Genomic DNA, 16,571 nt, shown 5'->3' with positions numbered 1-16,571 from the left:
TATAGGCCACTTTCAAAATAAACGGCTCAAGTGTTTATTTCAAATGATCATTTTTTATTTTGTTCCAAATAAAATGTGCCCAAGTGAAAATCGACATTGCGATTTCCTCTGTTACTCACAGAGGAATGAATTACGAGTTCAGTAAACACACCACAATTTGATTTTTCAAACAAAAAAAAGACGTCTGACCAGACACTCGATTCTGCGGTCAGCGTGCGATTGGCTAATACCATGAATGAGCAATCGCTCGCTATTAATTGATTCAAACGAAGCTTCTAATTAGCGTGTAGCGTGGACCAGTACGGTCTAGCAACGCGGACGTGACGGTTTGCTCGTGGAATTTCGATGCCGGCGTGCGTTGTCGCTAAACGGCCAGATAAAATATTTGCGTTCAATCGATTACGTTTGAAAATTTTCGTGCGGTAACGTGTAAAGCGGCGCGCCGCGGATCTACGCCCCGTTTGATTCATCGGCGGCGGTTGCTGCATTATTAACCGGGACTCTGGTCTGATAGATTATTCACGCGCCTGCTTGTAATAACCGAAAATTAATTTATTCGACTAGTGACTGCGGGGATCAGCTATCGGGGCCCCGTGACGATTCAATTATCAGAACGGAAATTAGGACAACGCCGTTAACGTGGCGAATTCCTGATCAATCTCTTCAGGCGTTCCTCCTGCAATCTTAACCCGGTCGCAACTAATTGAATACCTGCTATTGTATATTTTTGACGCTTTAAAATACTGCGAAAGAAAAACAATTTTTTAGGGGACATTAAGCAATATTGCAGCTGTATTTTGATATCTTTTTATCACATAAAATTACAAATTGATGGAGTTGTATAACATTATTTGACTCCATGCTCAGCAAAACCTTGGTAGTTCTATTGACTTAAATAAAAATATATTATCAATGTAGCGTACAATTTTTTTGATATCTTGATTTGTTGAATTTTTACAAATGATCAAAGCTGACTTCTTTTACCAGAGGACGACATTTTTGCTTTTAACAATCGCCATTTTTCCATTTTTCAAAATCATTAAAAAATCGTATGCTACATCGAAGATAATCTATTTTTGGTTAAGTTGATACAACAATTCTTTATTGTTTATATTCCAGTCACTTTTATCGCTGGGTGCAGGCTACCAAAGTGTTGCTGGACATGGAGTTACATAGTGTCATACAACTCCACCATTTTGTAATTTTATGTAATACAAAAATATGAAAACAAAGTTAAAATGTTGCTTAATGTTACCTAAACAAATCTGTGTTTGCAGTGTATCTTCATACGAGCATGATAGTAAACCAATGATAAAGCAATATTATATACCAATCATTCTACGAATTTAGATACATACAACGTATTCATACAGGGTGTCCCAAAAGTGCTGTACTTTCTTGAAAGTACCATGTAACTTCAGCTAAGAATTACAATTACATACGATTTACATTATAGTATTAAGCGCGAACATTTCTCTTTCATAATAAAGCACAAAACATTCGATTAAACAAAAATGTTCTAAGACCTAGCACATAGTAATTTTCCAACAAATGTGCAGATTTCCTTCATACTGTGCAGGCGTTGCGATAACTTATAGGGGTGTATGTTATCACCAATCCATCGTAGATCATGACTTCAGCAAACGAAATCCAAACCTCGAGCTCACAGCCGTTCCACGCAATTAGTTTAACACTTAGCGTGTTAAGCGAATCACGTTGGCCCATTAATTCGGATTTGCTGATGCCACCGTAATGCGTCGAGCAAGCAAGCGCATTCGTGTCCGCGATGCAATTACTCGTGAATATGAGACTCTTGTTTCGCGACTCTTCTCTATTCCCTACGGTTTTAATGTTTATCCATCATGGTGGCAAAATATCATTCGCGATACAGCATTTTCTCCATAACTGTTGAAAAGATCTCTACCTTAGCTGTGAAAATTTTATTCCCACCTCTGAGGAATCTCCCTTGGAACCAGTCAAGCGTTAAACACGTACGACTGACACTATTGCAAATAGCGCAAAAGATTGCAAATTTTGTAATTTCGTTATGAAACGTTTACCATCGTATTCGATTCGTTTTTTAAATTAAAATGACACCAAACGCGATATAGTTACGATCATAATTACTCGTGTACAAAGCGAAGTTTAGATTCCTTGCTCCTCTACCGTAAATGTTCGCAACTTTAATCGCTTGCTGAGCAAGTAATTCTGATTGTAATTATATCGTGTTTGGTATCATTTTAATCCGAAAAACGAGACGGACGCTATGGTACAAGTTCATTGACGAAAAACCAAAAAGAAGGAATTTTGATTTTTGAATTCAAAAGGCTGAGCTGAGTGCTTTGATGTTTGCCAAACGTCCAAACCTTAGTCTCTCTGTCTCTCTCTCATTCTTCTGTACGTTGGGCACAGTACAAAGAATGTAGCACCTCTTCTGGAACTGTCGCTCGAAGATACGACAGTTACGGAGAGAATACTGTACCCCGATACGTACGCAAAACTACACAGGAAGAAATGATTCTGCAACGGTTAAGGACCGACTCTGTGTAATATGGAACACGGCTTAAAAGGAAACGAGCTGCAGAAGGAATAATTCATCGCGAGATCGATTGCGTTAACTACATTCAAAGGCCGAGCCAAATTTAATTCGGTCACCAAAGTGCTCGTCATTATTTATGCAACCTTTCAGCCGGATTCGTTCGTTTTCAGTCGCATCGAGGCCGAGGCGAGAGGAAATCGAACGGTGTCTTCTCGGAGTCGACCCCCGATATTAATTTCGCGACAGACTTTCCTCTTCGTTTCTTTCTACTTAAACGCCCCCGGATCCCTTTTCCTTTCCGCCTCATTTGCGCACGTTGGGCCGCGTTTATTTCGAGCCTGCTCGTTCGAGCAACGCCCGGATTTCTTTCGATCGTCTGGGAGCTACTGTTTTCTTGTAAAAATTAAAAATATTCTTCCACCAATTTCGTTTTTACAAAAAACCACAGTCGTTTCGCGTACAGAGAGCAGATAATGTAGCGCTTTTAACCCATGAACCACCATGTTGCGTTAGTGAAACATTTCTCTCGCAATGCTTTTCAGCGAGTTTATGTTATAAAGTTAATGATTTTTCGTGCTGCAGACATAATAAGGGATTTCACAAATTTACTTAATATTCTTTTCGTTATTATTAGACTGCGGATCTTTATGCGTTTATGAAGAAATTAGTTGGATGAAATATAAAACAGTAATAGATTAGAAAAAATTTAATAATACTGTAATATCGTTTTTAACGCAACAAAGTCAGTAAGGGATGAAATCAATTTATATTTTATTTCTGCGTCCCGCAATTAATTCAGAATATTTTTATTTTGCATAAAGATCCGCGCAGTCTAGTTATTAGTTTTTGTTGCAACTAAAGGTTGTGAGTTGATTAGGATATTATGCATAAAGCAGGAGATAGATCGAAAGAATTTAAAGATTTCAATGTGTCAGTCCTGGGGTATCAGAATTATTAATGGGAGAAAGAAATGTCTGTTTGAATCCTGTTCATTGTAGTCGATGGAAACAATTTTTATTTTGCATAAAAATCCGCGCAGTCTAGTTATTAGTTTTTGTTGCAACTAAAGGTTGTGAGTTGATTAGGATATTATGCATAAAGCAGGAGATAGATCGAAAGAATTTAAAGATTTCAATGTGTCAGTCCTGGGGTATCAGAATTATTAATGGGAGAAAGAAATGTCTGTTTGAATCCTGTTCATTGTAGTCGATGGAAACAATTTTTATTTTGCATAAAAATCCGCGCAGTCTAGTTATTAATTTTTGTTGCAACTAAAGGTTGTGAGTTGATTAGGATATTATGCATAAAGCAGGAGATAGATCGAAAGAATTTAAAGATTTCAATGTGTCAGTCCTGGGGTATCAGAATTATTAATGGGAGAAAGAAATGTCTGTTTGAATCCTGTTCATTGTAGTCGATGGAAACAATTTTTATTTTCCATAAAAATCCGCTGTCCAGTTATGATATTTTGAAGTAGATCAGTCGATAGGATATCAAGAAAAATCATGTTGTGTCAAATTTTAATCCTATATCTCCGGGAGGGTAGGTACGGGGTAAAATTGAAAATATTAGTTCTTGAACTATTTTACCTATTCAGTCGTATGCGAAAATTCCAAAAAATTTAAGAGATGTCGAATACTCAGATACGTGTACTGTAATTCAGATTGTTTAGTAGATCATCCTGGTTGTAAAAGATCAGAAACTTGAAAAATAATCGAAAAGTGCAGATTTTGTACTGTCAGATGCATTTTCAGATGTTTTGGCGAGTTGCGTCGTGATAAAAAAATTAAAAAAAAAACCGCTTTTTTCCTTGAAGAATCCTGTGAATCGAGACTTTCTTGATTTCGTATTCAAAAGTGGGTTTTTGAGACTCTTTACGTGTGCATAATGAAAGCAAGGATAGAGATATTCGAGACTGTGTGCATTGGCCAGTCAGCAATACCCTGTTTACGAATTCGCTTTCGAAAGACGAAAAAGCTGGCCGTTCTCCAAAGGAAAATATTTCGTGGGACGGATAGCACATGTCAGGACTCGATAGCGGAGTTAGTCACGGGCCAGAGACGGGGGAGAAATTGTCCGCACGCGCACGTGGCGATCACGCGGTGCGTTCCTTCGGAAACGAACGTTTACGAGATGGATCTTATGGTTTCGCGTTGCGTGCGGCTCGATACGCATCGCCGAGTGTTCGGAAGTACAGGGCTACCGCCGAACATTCTGATTGTTCCTTTTCGAATTATCTGGGGAAGACCATGGTCGGTTGCTTGATACAGGAGCAAGCTGACACAAAAAATGTTTTTCCCGTCATGTAAAGTTAACCCTTTGTACTCGGAGCTATTTCAACTGGAAAAAATTAAACATTTCTTCCGACCTAAAATATTTCCATCCTCTATGATTTTTTAAATTTGGTAGATATGAAATTGATATAATATTTAAATTCGTACAATATTTAAACTCGTACAATATTTAAATGTTTAGTAATTGAATAGATACCAACATATTTAATAATGTCAATAATATCTTGAATAATGGTACAGCAATTTTTAGTGGCGCCTTAGAACAGAGTTGGGCAAAAATTTAATCAACGATTGACGAATAAATCTCTACTTCAATCGTTAATCGCAATTAACAATTAATCTCCTAGTTTAGACTTTAGACGTTAATTGTGGTTAACGATTAAATTTATAAATCGTTAAATGCGGTTAACGATTTTTATAAATCGTTAAAAAAAATGCGGTTAACGATTTTTATAAATCGTTAAAAAAAATGCGGTTAACGATTAAATACTTATTAATCGTTATTTGGGAATAACGGTTAAATTTCTACTGTAGACGTCAATTGCGATTAACGATTGCATTCCTTTCAATCGTAATCGTCAATCGGATAATTGATTAATGATTAACTGCTCTGAAACTAATGATTAACTACTGAATCAAAACTGTATGAATACTGAAAAAAATGTAAACTGAGTTTTTGTTGAGATATATTTCTGTCTCTATCTCCCTCCTCATTACAATTTATGAATATACCTATGGCGATTAACTTCATCAATCGATTGAATCAGCCCCCAATTTTTCGCCGATTTCTTCTTTTAATCGACGATTGACGATTAACTTCATCAATCGATTGAATGAATCGCCGATTTTTCAACGATTACTTGTTTAATCGTACACATTAATCAATCAATATGCGATAGTTGTCCGTGAAAAACACAGGCTGTTCGACAAGAATCGCGATATTACTGTACTTCCTTTAGGAATGTATTTTTAGTTGTGTCACGTTTCGTATGAATGAACGATTATACTATTTTCCCTTTTTTTGACAGCAAACATAACCCAATAATAACTGTATAATAAACAGCGACGACAAAAGGCAGAGCACAAGTCGACAGATGAAGCCTCGCACTTTTCATTGATGTGCTATTTAGAAAAATCGCTGAAGTTTCAACTGATGAAAACGGCAATTATTTTTGCACCAAGCTAATATTTATTTGCGAAATGCGCACAACGTCTGGTATTGTTGGCACACAGTGTATATAGCCTCCGTCGCACACCGGGCGAACGTTTAATTCAACAGAATGTTTGCCTCGCGCTGCGGCTGTTGCATTCAACGAGAACGAATCGATCTCGCGCTTCGAATCGAGCGCACCTTGAATAAGACACGGCTCCGCTACGAAATGATGAGATGATTAATGGAAAACCCGTCACAAAATTTGCCCGTCTACGCTTCTCGACGTGAACCTACCGCCGTCGGTTTGGCTCGCGCGAAATCGCCTAGGGCTGTTCTTTTATTTTCGAGGATTTTAATGACACGACTCGCAGTGCGCGACGAGTATATGCGGGTTACGGACAAAATTCATATCTTTTCAACTAATCCCCTTTCGATCTGTGACCCGTAATACTTTTTTAACGCTAACCGTATCACGACCAGTCAAACGACCGGTTTCATATTTTTTATTGTTTAAAGAATTGAAATTATAAAACAACGAAATTATTCAAACATGTGTTATTATAAAAATTGTGAAGAATCTAAATAAGTTCAGTCATGTAATTTTTATGAAACAATGTAAGCGTATCCGACACATTTTGTACCCGACACATGTAAAGAAAATTGAAATTTTATTAAAAAAAAACGACGTAATCTTAATTTGTTATTGTATAAAAATTTTCCAGCCAATTTTTTCGATGGCTATTTGTTGTCGCACGATTACCGACTAACTTCTGTATGAAAACCTTTCGTACTAGATTGTCCGACATGCTTAAAAAATCATAATGATCATTCGAAAGATGTGGGTTTTGGACACAACGTATTTGAACTGTGTTTAAATATATTTTCTAAATCAATTATACGTACATTATAGACTGTCTACATCTGATGACCAAGTTTTCTTAAAAGCACGATAATATATGGCGTTTTAGAAAATTTTCGTCATTTGTTTGCAAGCTAGTATTGATTTTTCTACAAATTGGTATTGGGATAAGGTAATTCTAAGAAACATAGTCGTAATAAATGTTGATTTATTTGCAATTCTAATGAAGTTCACCGTTCATTAACCAATGGCTTCTATTATTTTCAGTATTTTTTGTTCTCGGTCCCATATGGCGCATTATACAGAGGGAATTCTTTATTCAGCTCATTAGACTTCACAAAAAGAAGGCTAGCAGAAAACACTACGCTACACAAAATATGAGATAGGGTCATTCGGTGTCAAAGAATATTGGTTCCAATTTAACCCATCGTTGCCTAGTTGAAGAGGACGAGGTAACAGACTCGTTTAATTGGAGGAGCGGTATTCGTATTTATCGCGTTGACATGTAATTTGATTCGTATTGGAGGGGGCTTAGGTTCCGCCTGCAAATTAGGAACGCTAATGGAACTAAGCAGTTTCAACTGGAAGTAGGTACCTCGAATAGACTAGTTCCGAGCTAGTTCGAGGACAATACCCAACAAATCCCCTTTGCGGCCCTTCTCTTCTCTCCTTTAGCTAAAACAATGCGCGATTCTTCCCCAGAATCTCCCGCACGAGACACGGTATAAACAATGGTCCCACTATTATATATCCGCGTGCTGGAAGAAAATCAATGAGCTATAGTTTGGACATTCTTTTTGGACTGCCGTTCATTGTCCCCCTGAAAACGAGGAAAAAACAGCGTATTTTCAGCTCGAAACTTTCATGCGATGCCTCCTGTTGAATTCACCGCCGACAATAGTTTCTTGTTTCGATCAATGTTGAATAGATCCGATTCGTTCGCTGTTCGACTTCTTTGCAAAATAAACATAGTTCAAGTCGATTCTAAGAAACAAGAATTAAGTGTGACTTTTTCTTATAATAATTATTTCAGTAGGCCATAAATGGCGCAATAGTGCCTTTCAATTCTTTTATCACTAAACCTGCCGAGAACTAAAAGCGATTAAAATGTTTTAGCTTACAAAAATGACAAGGCTTTATTTATTTAGATTTTCTGCAATTTTGATGACAATATGTGCTTGGATAAAGAATTTTATCGAATCAATTTCCATGTAAGCAACTTGATAATTTCAATAATTGTAAAATGAAAAATATAAAACCGGTCATTTGATCGGCAGTGGTAGGTTCAGTGTTAATATCTCCACAGTTTTGTAGTTTATAGTCTAGTTATAGACTGCAGATCTTAATGCGAATTCGAAATTTCATAGTTTATTTTATACCAACCAAGATGAGAGGAACAGATTCGATTCATCAACTAGAAAATTCGTATGGTAAACATAGAACAGAGATGTCATCAGTGTTTTCTTGCATTGTAAATGCATAAACATCCGCAGTCTAGTTATTAGGAGTGTAAATAAGTTCCTTCCTCTTTTTTTCTACGATCATAATTTCCGACTGAATTTGGATTACTTCCTGATTTTGGTGCCATCTGAAAGAGCATTCCTTTAGTTTTAAGAAGAGTCGTGATGAGCGCTCTAAGAGTTTCCAGTCCTATGCAACAATTTCAAGCAATACGGCGTGCGAGAAGCATCATTTGTCCCGCTGCTTACTTTTTGCATTCCAGCTTAGGAAATCAGCTGTTGAAGCTACCGAAATGGTTTTCGCGGTACTGGGACAAAACGCTGTATCTTAAATAACCTGCAAAAGCGGTACCAAACATTTAAAGCCGGATATTTTAATGTGGGAAACGACGATCCTTCAGGTGCATCGAAAAAGTATAATGACGGTGAGTTAGAGGAATTGCTAAACGAAAATCCGATTCAGACGCAGGAAGAATTGGCAGAAAGATTGGAAGTCACCAGACAAGATTTTATTACATTTTATGTAATTTTATGAAAATTTTGTGAATTTGGAGAAAAGTGGAAAGAACTTATTTGCACACCTGATATAAGTATACAGAAATTGTTAATTAAGACAAGGGCTGTGTCGAGACGTGCTTCTTGTGTGGCCGGCTCGAATTTTAGTTTGCGTCTACGCTGTGTTCGATTTTAGACGATGCCATTTCTGAGAGTCCTTTAGTATCTCTTTGATGAATTTAGTGATTTAAGAATCGGGTACGGCTGGCTAGTATTAGCTGACATTCTTGGGAAAGTCGCCCTGGCCGTATCGCTCTTAAGGGCACTTGAAGCAGCGTGGGCCCACTCACAGTGCCAAGGGTCTGTGTCCCTAAGCCTAATTTATAGGTTCCACACAATGTAAGGAACTGAGCGTCGTGTCTGGCATTGACGTGTCTTGTCTATGGGCGGTGTCCTCTTTTAGAAACCTCCTCATTCTGTTCTAGTGGATAAGGCCCCGCTTTCAATATTTTGGTGAGGATTTCTTTATTCGTGTGCCTTCGTTTTAACCCTTGTGTAGTCAACCAAAGTATATGAAGGAGTATTTACTACAATATGTATAATCACATGTAATCACACCACAATATAATCGGAGATCTTTATACGACTTGCTCTGTCAAGCTCCGTCACTAAACTGTTATTATTCATTACCGAGTAAGTGACGGCGCGTCGTCAATTCGTACCGATCGTCGTCGTTTCAAACCGTCAGATGTCCCCGCCGCGCGGCCGAATGTAAGTGTGGATTTATAGTGGAGCTGCGAGCATCGATGATAGCGGCGCGGCGCGGTGAAAAGAAACCAACATTCGTGACAACATTTCGACACATACTAATGAAAAAGTACATATGTATTTTCTTTTCTTTCTCACCTCGCTGCTCCACTATAAATCCACCCTAAAGGTACACTCACACCGTTATTCCCCACAACAGGATTATTTAAAACCTTCGTGTATTTAATGTGTTTGCCCAAATTCTCATTATAAGACTATAAATTAATATATTAGCGAGTAAAGAATGGACATTCAGAGAAATTTTGTGATATTTTTTAAAGGAACATTAACAAATTGTTGAAAGTAATGCGGTAAATGGGTACCCGGGTACCCGGTTGACTACACCAGGGTTAAAATGACTTGCAAACTACAGTCACAAGCAGGATTTCCAGATTAAGACTTTTCTTCTACGACACTACTCCCCCCGCGTCTTTTACGGCCCGGTCACGTGACGCGTTACGTCTCTGTCTCGCATGTGTCACAATGTCACGTGACGTTGTGACGTTGATGGAAGTCATACGAGTGGTCCCAGAATATTAGCAAAGAGAAAACACGATGCTAACTACTTAATCGACTGAATATTTCTTGTAATAAACAGCAAATTAAGGGACTAGATTCGTTTCTAGGATTTCGAGAGTGCGGGCTGCGCCTTCTCATTTCTCGATAATGCAAAGATGGCATTTTTCAGTAGTCATAGGCGCTAGAACTCCTGTTTTTACGTTTACGAGGCGTAATTTATGAAAATAGGTACATGGGTGTATGCGTCCTAAAAATAGGACTTTTGAGGGCGATCGCGGCCTCGATTGATTTTTTATCTAGCGCTTTTGATTATTGAAAAACCTCATCGTTGCATTATCGAGAAATTAGAAGGCGCATCCTGCACCCTTGGAATCCTGGAAACGAGTCTGCCCCCTTAACATAAAAATAGGAGTTTTGAGGGCGACTGTTACCTAAACTGATCTTTGATCTAGCGCTTTTGATTACTTTTGATTACCCATCTTTGCATTATCGAGAAATGAGAAGGCGCAGCCCGCACCCTTGCAATCCTGAAAAAAAACGAGTCTATTCCCTTAAAGATAAACCGAGAATCGTACCAAGACTTCTGCAACGGCCCAATATTATGGGTTAATGAAAGCTTGGAAGAGTTAGCATAGGTTGGGTATCCCGACGAGTAGCTTGCTGTCAAGACGATTAAAATGCCACTGCGGGCTATCGCTTGGCGCAGAGATCCCAGACGACAAGTCTTTCTCTCTCTCACTCTTTCCCTCTTCGTCCCTCGTAGACGCACACACTCTATCTCGACTCGTTTAATTACCAAATGCAGTCGTCGTCTGTGATCCGAATACGATCGGCTTTGTACCCCTAGTGTATCCGTTTTTAGGGGAGGATTTGCTCGGGAGCACGCGGATTAATCGAGCCGAGGGAGAACGGTGCAGGCGTTATCAGTGCGTCCTGCAGATAATGCGTGTCGGGATGCGGTTGCAGATACACACGTAGGTAGAGGAGGAGAGCGAGAGAAGAACAGAGACAGACAGCGCGGAGAAGGGAATAGGGAAGGACAGCAGGACAAAGAGGGAATCACGCGTGTCTGTCCATTCGACCCTATCGTGCGAAATAGCCGAGCGTGTTTGCTCCTCGTAAACCACCCCGACACGCGTGCCTTCCGACCCCTTCCCTCCTTCGGTGTTCACCTAACTGCATACCTATGCTGGTACCGGCCAGACGCCGTAAACGGGATGCATAAATGCGCTCGTCGTTTCGCGATGTTTTCAAGAACGTCTACCGATCAAATTGCCCGCGCGAAATCGAATTTCGGCCAATGACAAACCGACGACCTGCGCCGTTCTGCACAGTGGTTGACAAGTTTGAAAATTGGGGCTAAATGGGGACGACATGAAAGCAGCATGTGCTAAGACAATTTCAATTCCGTATTTATAATCTTTATAAAGCAATGTAAGTAAATTATTGCAGTATCTTGTTACATTGTTACATTCTGGTTACGCAGATATTTTAAAGTTTCTGGTTTTACATTGTGAAAATATATTTTTCAGACGCAGTTTTTCTACTTTCTTGAAAATGATCTGAATGAAGATCGAAACGTTGAAAGCTCCTAACTAACGTGCAAATTTTGCTTTTTTCCTATAAACTGATCGAACCGTTGCGCCGAGAACATTTGAATATTATACATTGGGGCTAAACTTGAAAAATATTATTTTGGAAATTAACCCTTTGGGTTAAAAGTTAGTAGTTCAGGAGATATTTCAATTTAAATAACTCTAAAACACCATTACTGTTGTACTAATTGTAAGACGTTACACAAGTAAGTAAACGCTAATATCAATTTCGATTTCAATATCAACCCTTCAACTTTAATTTTTCAATTTCAGCTTCAATTTTTCAATTTCAACGTCAATTTCAATATCATCCCTTCATCTTCAGCTTCAACTCTTCAATTTCAATTTTTCAATTTCAACGTCAATTTTTCAATATTATCCCTTCATCTTCAACTTCAACTCTTCAATTTCAACTCTTCAATTTCAACGTCAATTTCAATATCATCCCTTCATCTTCAACTTCAACTCTTCAATTTATATGTTTCAATTTCAACGTCAATTTTTCAATTTCAACGTCAATTTCAATATCATCCCTTCATCTTCAACTTCAACTCTTCAATTTTTATGTTTCAATTTTAACGTCAATTTTTCAATTTCAACATCAATTTTTCAATTTCAATTCGTTAATTTCAAATTTTCAATTTCATTTTCAACGTCAATTTTTCAATTTCAACGTCAATTTCAATATCATCCCTTCATCTTCAGCTTCAACTCTTCAATTTCAATTTTTCAATTTCAACGTCAATTTTTCAATATTATCCCTTCATCTTCAACTTCAACTCTTCAATTTCAACTCTTCAATTTCAACGTCAATTTCAATATCATCCCTTCATCTTCAACTTCAACTCTTCAATTTATATGTTTCAATTTCAACGTCAATTTTTCAATTTCAACGTCAATTTCAATATCATCCCTTCATCTTCAACTTCAACTCTTCAATTTTTATGTTTCAATTTTAACGTCAATTTTTCAATTTCAACATCAATTTTTCAATTTCAATTCGTTAATTTCAAATTTTCAATTTCATTTTCAACGTCAATTTTTCAATTTCAATTTCAATATCAACCCTTCAACGTCAATTTCAATATCATCCCTTCATCTTCAGCTTCAACTCTTCAATTTCAACGTCAATTTTTCAATATCATCCCTTCATCTTCAACTTCAACTCTTCAATTTATATGTTTCAATTTCAACGTCAATTTTTCAATTTCAACGTCCATTTCAATATCATCCCTTCATCTTCAATTTTTCAATTTCAATTCGTTAATTTCGAATTTTCAATTTCATTTTCAACGTCAATTTTTCAATTTCAATTTCAATATCAACCCTTCAACGTCAATTTCAATATCATCCCTTCATCTTCAGCTTCAACTCTTCAATTTCAACGTCAATTTTTCAATATCATCCCTTCATCTTCAACTTCAACTCTTCAATTTCAACGTCAATTTCAATATCATCCCTTCATCTTCAACTTCAACTCTTCAATTTTTATGTTTCAATTTCAACGTCAATTTTTGAATTTGAACGTCAATTTCAATATCATCCCTTCATCTTCAACTTTTTCCAGATAAATAGCTCCGAGTGCAAAGGGTTAGAAACTGCTGTATAATTCGATTCATTAACCCCTTGCACACAGCCATTTATTTTACATTGTCGTTCTCATTTCCTAGACGAAGAAGAAAATTTATATTTACCGTATGCCTATACATATGTTCTCAGATGTGTGTGTGCGTGTAACTATACAGGGTGTTTCGTTTCACACGGATTCGGTACTATCTTCGTTACGAAGTTGTTGGATTTAGAACGAGGCATATTGTTATCTGTAATTTTTATTTCAATGTCGTTTCCACCCCCAATTTTCAAGTTCATCGAAATTTATTGCAGATTAACATGTGTTTTTTGCAATGCAATGTTGTAGTGGACATCAACTACCTTGAACGTATTCGAAAATGCCACGAAGTTGATGAGCACAAATTTTCCACGGAAAAAAGGGATGTTCACTTGCTAAATCCTTGTTGAATTACTGTGAATCTTTCCATTTGAAGTCGTTTCAAGGATTTAGTGTTATTATACTAGGTATACAACATAAATGTATTCAATTCTACTATGCGCGAATAATTTTCAAGTCGTACTGATTTTTATCCCACTTTTTCGAAAAATCGTCCACTGTGTGCCGGGACAGTATTGTTTGTACCATGAGTTTTAGACGCTCGCGGGACACTCCCGCCCACCGGATGTCACGTGCCTGTTATTTATTTACGCAGGGTATTGCCGGGGGATTGGATTTTAGGATACATGCCGGCACGGACACCTGTGTGCACGGGGCGTGCCTGTGAGCGTGATTAGTTTTCGAAAAAACCGTATCTAGCGCTCTGGTTATCCGGCTAAGGTCACTGAGTTTGCTCTTTTTATGGGGGCGCAAGCCTTCAATGATTGAATTGAAGAACGGTGTGTTAATCCTATATCGTAATGTTAATCTTCAGACTGCGGATCTTTATGCAGAATAAAAATTGCCTGGAGTGATTGCAAGAAATAGAAACTAAATTGAATGTCATTTCTTCTCTTAATGATTTTGATAGAGGAAAAATCATATATTCACATTTTTAACTTTTAAAATTTTTCAATCATTTTGAATTTCATCTTCTCAATTTTGCTATGAATGCATAAAGATCCGCAGCCTATTTTATTTTTAATATTACCCCTATTTTCCAAGAAACTTGATTACTAAACATTCGTAAAAAGTTAGTTAAGGTGCTTTTATTTGACAAATGTGTTTTATTCTCTCAAGAAATGTGACAGATGATGCGAAAAAAAATTGCATTCAGTATTGAGTCTATTAATTAAAAACTTTCGCATAAATATTTACGAAAGACAGGACACACACGTCTTGCGTGAATTCAATTCAATACTCAAATAGCTCTTTTATAGATTTATTAATTTCTCATTTCAAAGTTGGCATTTGAAGACGATGTCCCAACCAGAGTTTCGTCAAGTTTCATACAATTTTCACAATGTGTATAACCGACACAGATCTACGAAGAATATTTAAAAAATTCTCAACACAGGCCCACATGAAAAAGTGGAAAAATGCAATTTCCAATAGTTTCTCTGCAATTCCGACCAATTGCAATTGTTTCAACAATTTGTTCTAACCTCAAAAAAGAAAAAATCCAGTGTCGTCCTGCACTCCGGGACGAAAAGATAGACACTTTGAAATTAATGTAATTTCTGTTTATTGAGCATTAGAAATTCAATTTTTTTTATACATATATTTTTAATGTGTCTTTCTCAACATATATGAATGAAATGAAACAAAGCTTCATTAACTTATCTATTTTTATTACATAAAGTAGAATTATTAACGAAATATAGAGGTACAAAATGATAGCACATTTAACGAGAAACTTGAAATAATAACAGAATTAATCGATAAAAATCAATGCTCAATATTTTGTAGGACCTCCTTTACAGCTAACGACTTTAATCATTCGGTTTGGTAAATATTTATACAATTTTTTAATACTGTTTTGGCTAATATCCTTCCATTCGTCCAAAATGCACTATTTTAAATCGTTAATATTTTCGAATTGTCTGCCATTTTGGTATACACAGCTCTGGCAAGATGTCCCCAACAATTTTCAATAATGTTGAGGTTGGAGATCTTGTTTGGCCACTGCAAAACGCGAATAATTTTTGAAGAAAAGTATTTCTTGACCGTTTCCGCCGCGTGGACTGCGACATTATCTTGTTGTACAATGTGTTTATTTGCAGCAATTCTTACAGCATAAGTGTGTTTAGTTGTTCATTTATCATTTCAATATACCGTTCACTATTCATTCGTCCTTTTATAAGTTTGATTTCTGTTTTACCTCAATATCCAATATCGGCCCAAATTATCACACAGCCGTCTCCCATTTGGCGACGGCTTAAAAATGGCTGTTCTCCATTCAAATTATGATATTAATAGCCTACGTCGTCTGGACCATCCAAATTAAATCTTTTCTCGTCAGTAAATATGACTCTTCGCCGCTTTGTCCTCATATTTATACGCTTTTCGGCAAATTGTCTTTGACCAAGGTTTTTTCTGCAATTCTCTTCGCGCTAAGTGCTTGCATTTTTGTAAAACATTCTTACAAACAATATTCTTTCCGTTAGTGTTTACGCCAACACTTTCGTGGATTTGTCTCGCAGTCATCCTCGAATTTGATGCTGTTCCTCAATGTTGCACGTTTTTCACGGGCAGTTAAACTTTGTGGACGCCCGGAACTCTTCTTTTTCCCGTAATTTCCAGGATTTTTTAACAAGCTCATAATCACTTTTCAGCATCTGTTTACAATTCTTGATATTTGTGTAATTCAATCTTGTTCTTCCTGTGACTTCAATATCGTATGTACTTCACATACACTTTGTTTATTTCCACGACCCATTCTTAACACTTTAGTATGATGTTTTATTAAATAAGCACGAACGAAGCTAGTACCCACTTTATCAATTACATTTTGCAATGAATGTTCGCTCTTCAGTAACTTCTACACAAACTGACAAATGTAAAATTGCTATGTGTTCTATCATTTTGTACCGCTTGTGAGCCCCAATATTTACGTTTTCATTCCGAAAATTCTATTGAAGTAAATATGGTGGATTATATTCAGTAGATTCTACGTACAGGCATGTCACAATACGTTGATATATTAGAACATTCATTTTCTTCAGTTTAATGCATCAAACGAGGAAAAATAGATGATGTGCTATCTTTTTGTCCCGGAGTGTAGCTAGGGTAGAACATAACGAAATCCAGTTTCATCGTGGGAGGGTAAAATATTCATACGAAGTTAACCGTGTAAAGTGCA

The 16,571-nt window shown here is 37.0% G+C and overlaps 1 protein-coding gene and 1 long non-coding RNA gene across 13 annotated transcripts in view; one reads left to right on the top strand and one right to left on the bottom strand.

Annotated features, from left to right (window-relative positions):
* The window catches only part of LOC143217586 (dystrophin, isoforms A/C/F/G/H), a 1,095,306-nt gene that overhangs the window by 103,360 nt on the left and 975,375 nt on the right, over positions 1-16,571 (top strand). The gene's annotated exons all lie outside the window — the stretch shown is intronic.
* Positions 5,486-9,484, bottom strand: LOC143217597 (uncharacterized). Its single transcript, XR_013010862.1, has 3 exons — positions 8,887-9,484; positions 8,555-8,642; positions 5,486-8,433 (listed from the first exon to the last, which is right to left on the bottom strand). It is a non-coding gene; the product is annotated as an uncharacterized LOC143217597 (long non-coding RNA).

Source organism: Lasioglossum baleicum, chromosome 17, assembly GCF_051020765.1.
Source record: "Lasioglossum baleicum chromosome 17, iyLasBale1, whole genome shotgun sequence".
Taxonomy (NCBI): Eukaryota; Metazoa; Arthropoda; class Insecta; order Hymenoptera; family Halictidae; genus Lasioglossum; species Lasioglossum baleicum.
This window is presented reverse-complemented; position numbering and strand designations above follow the sequence as displayed.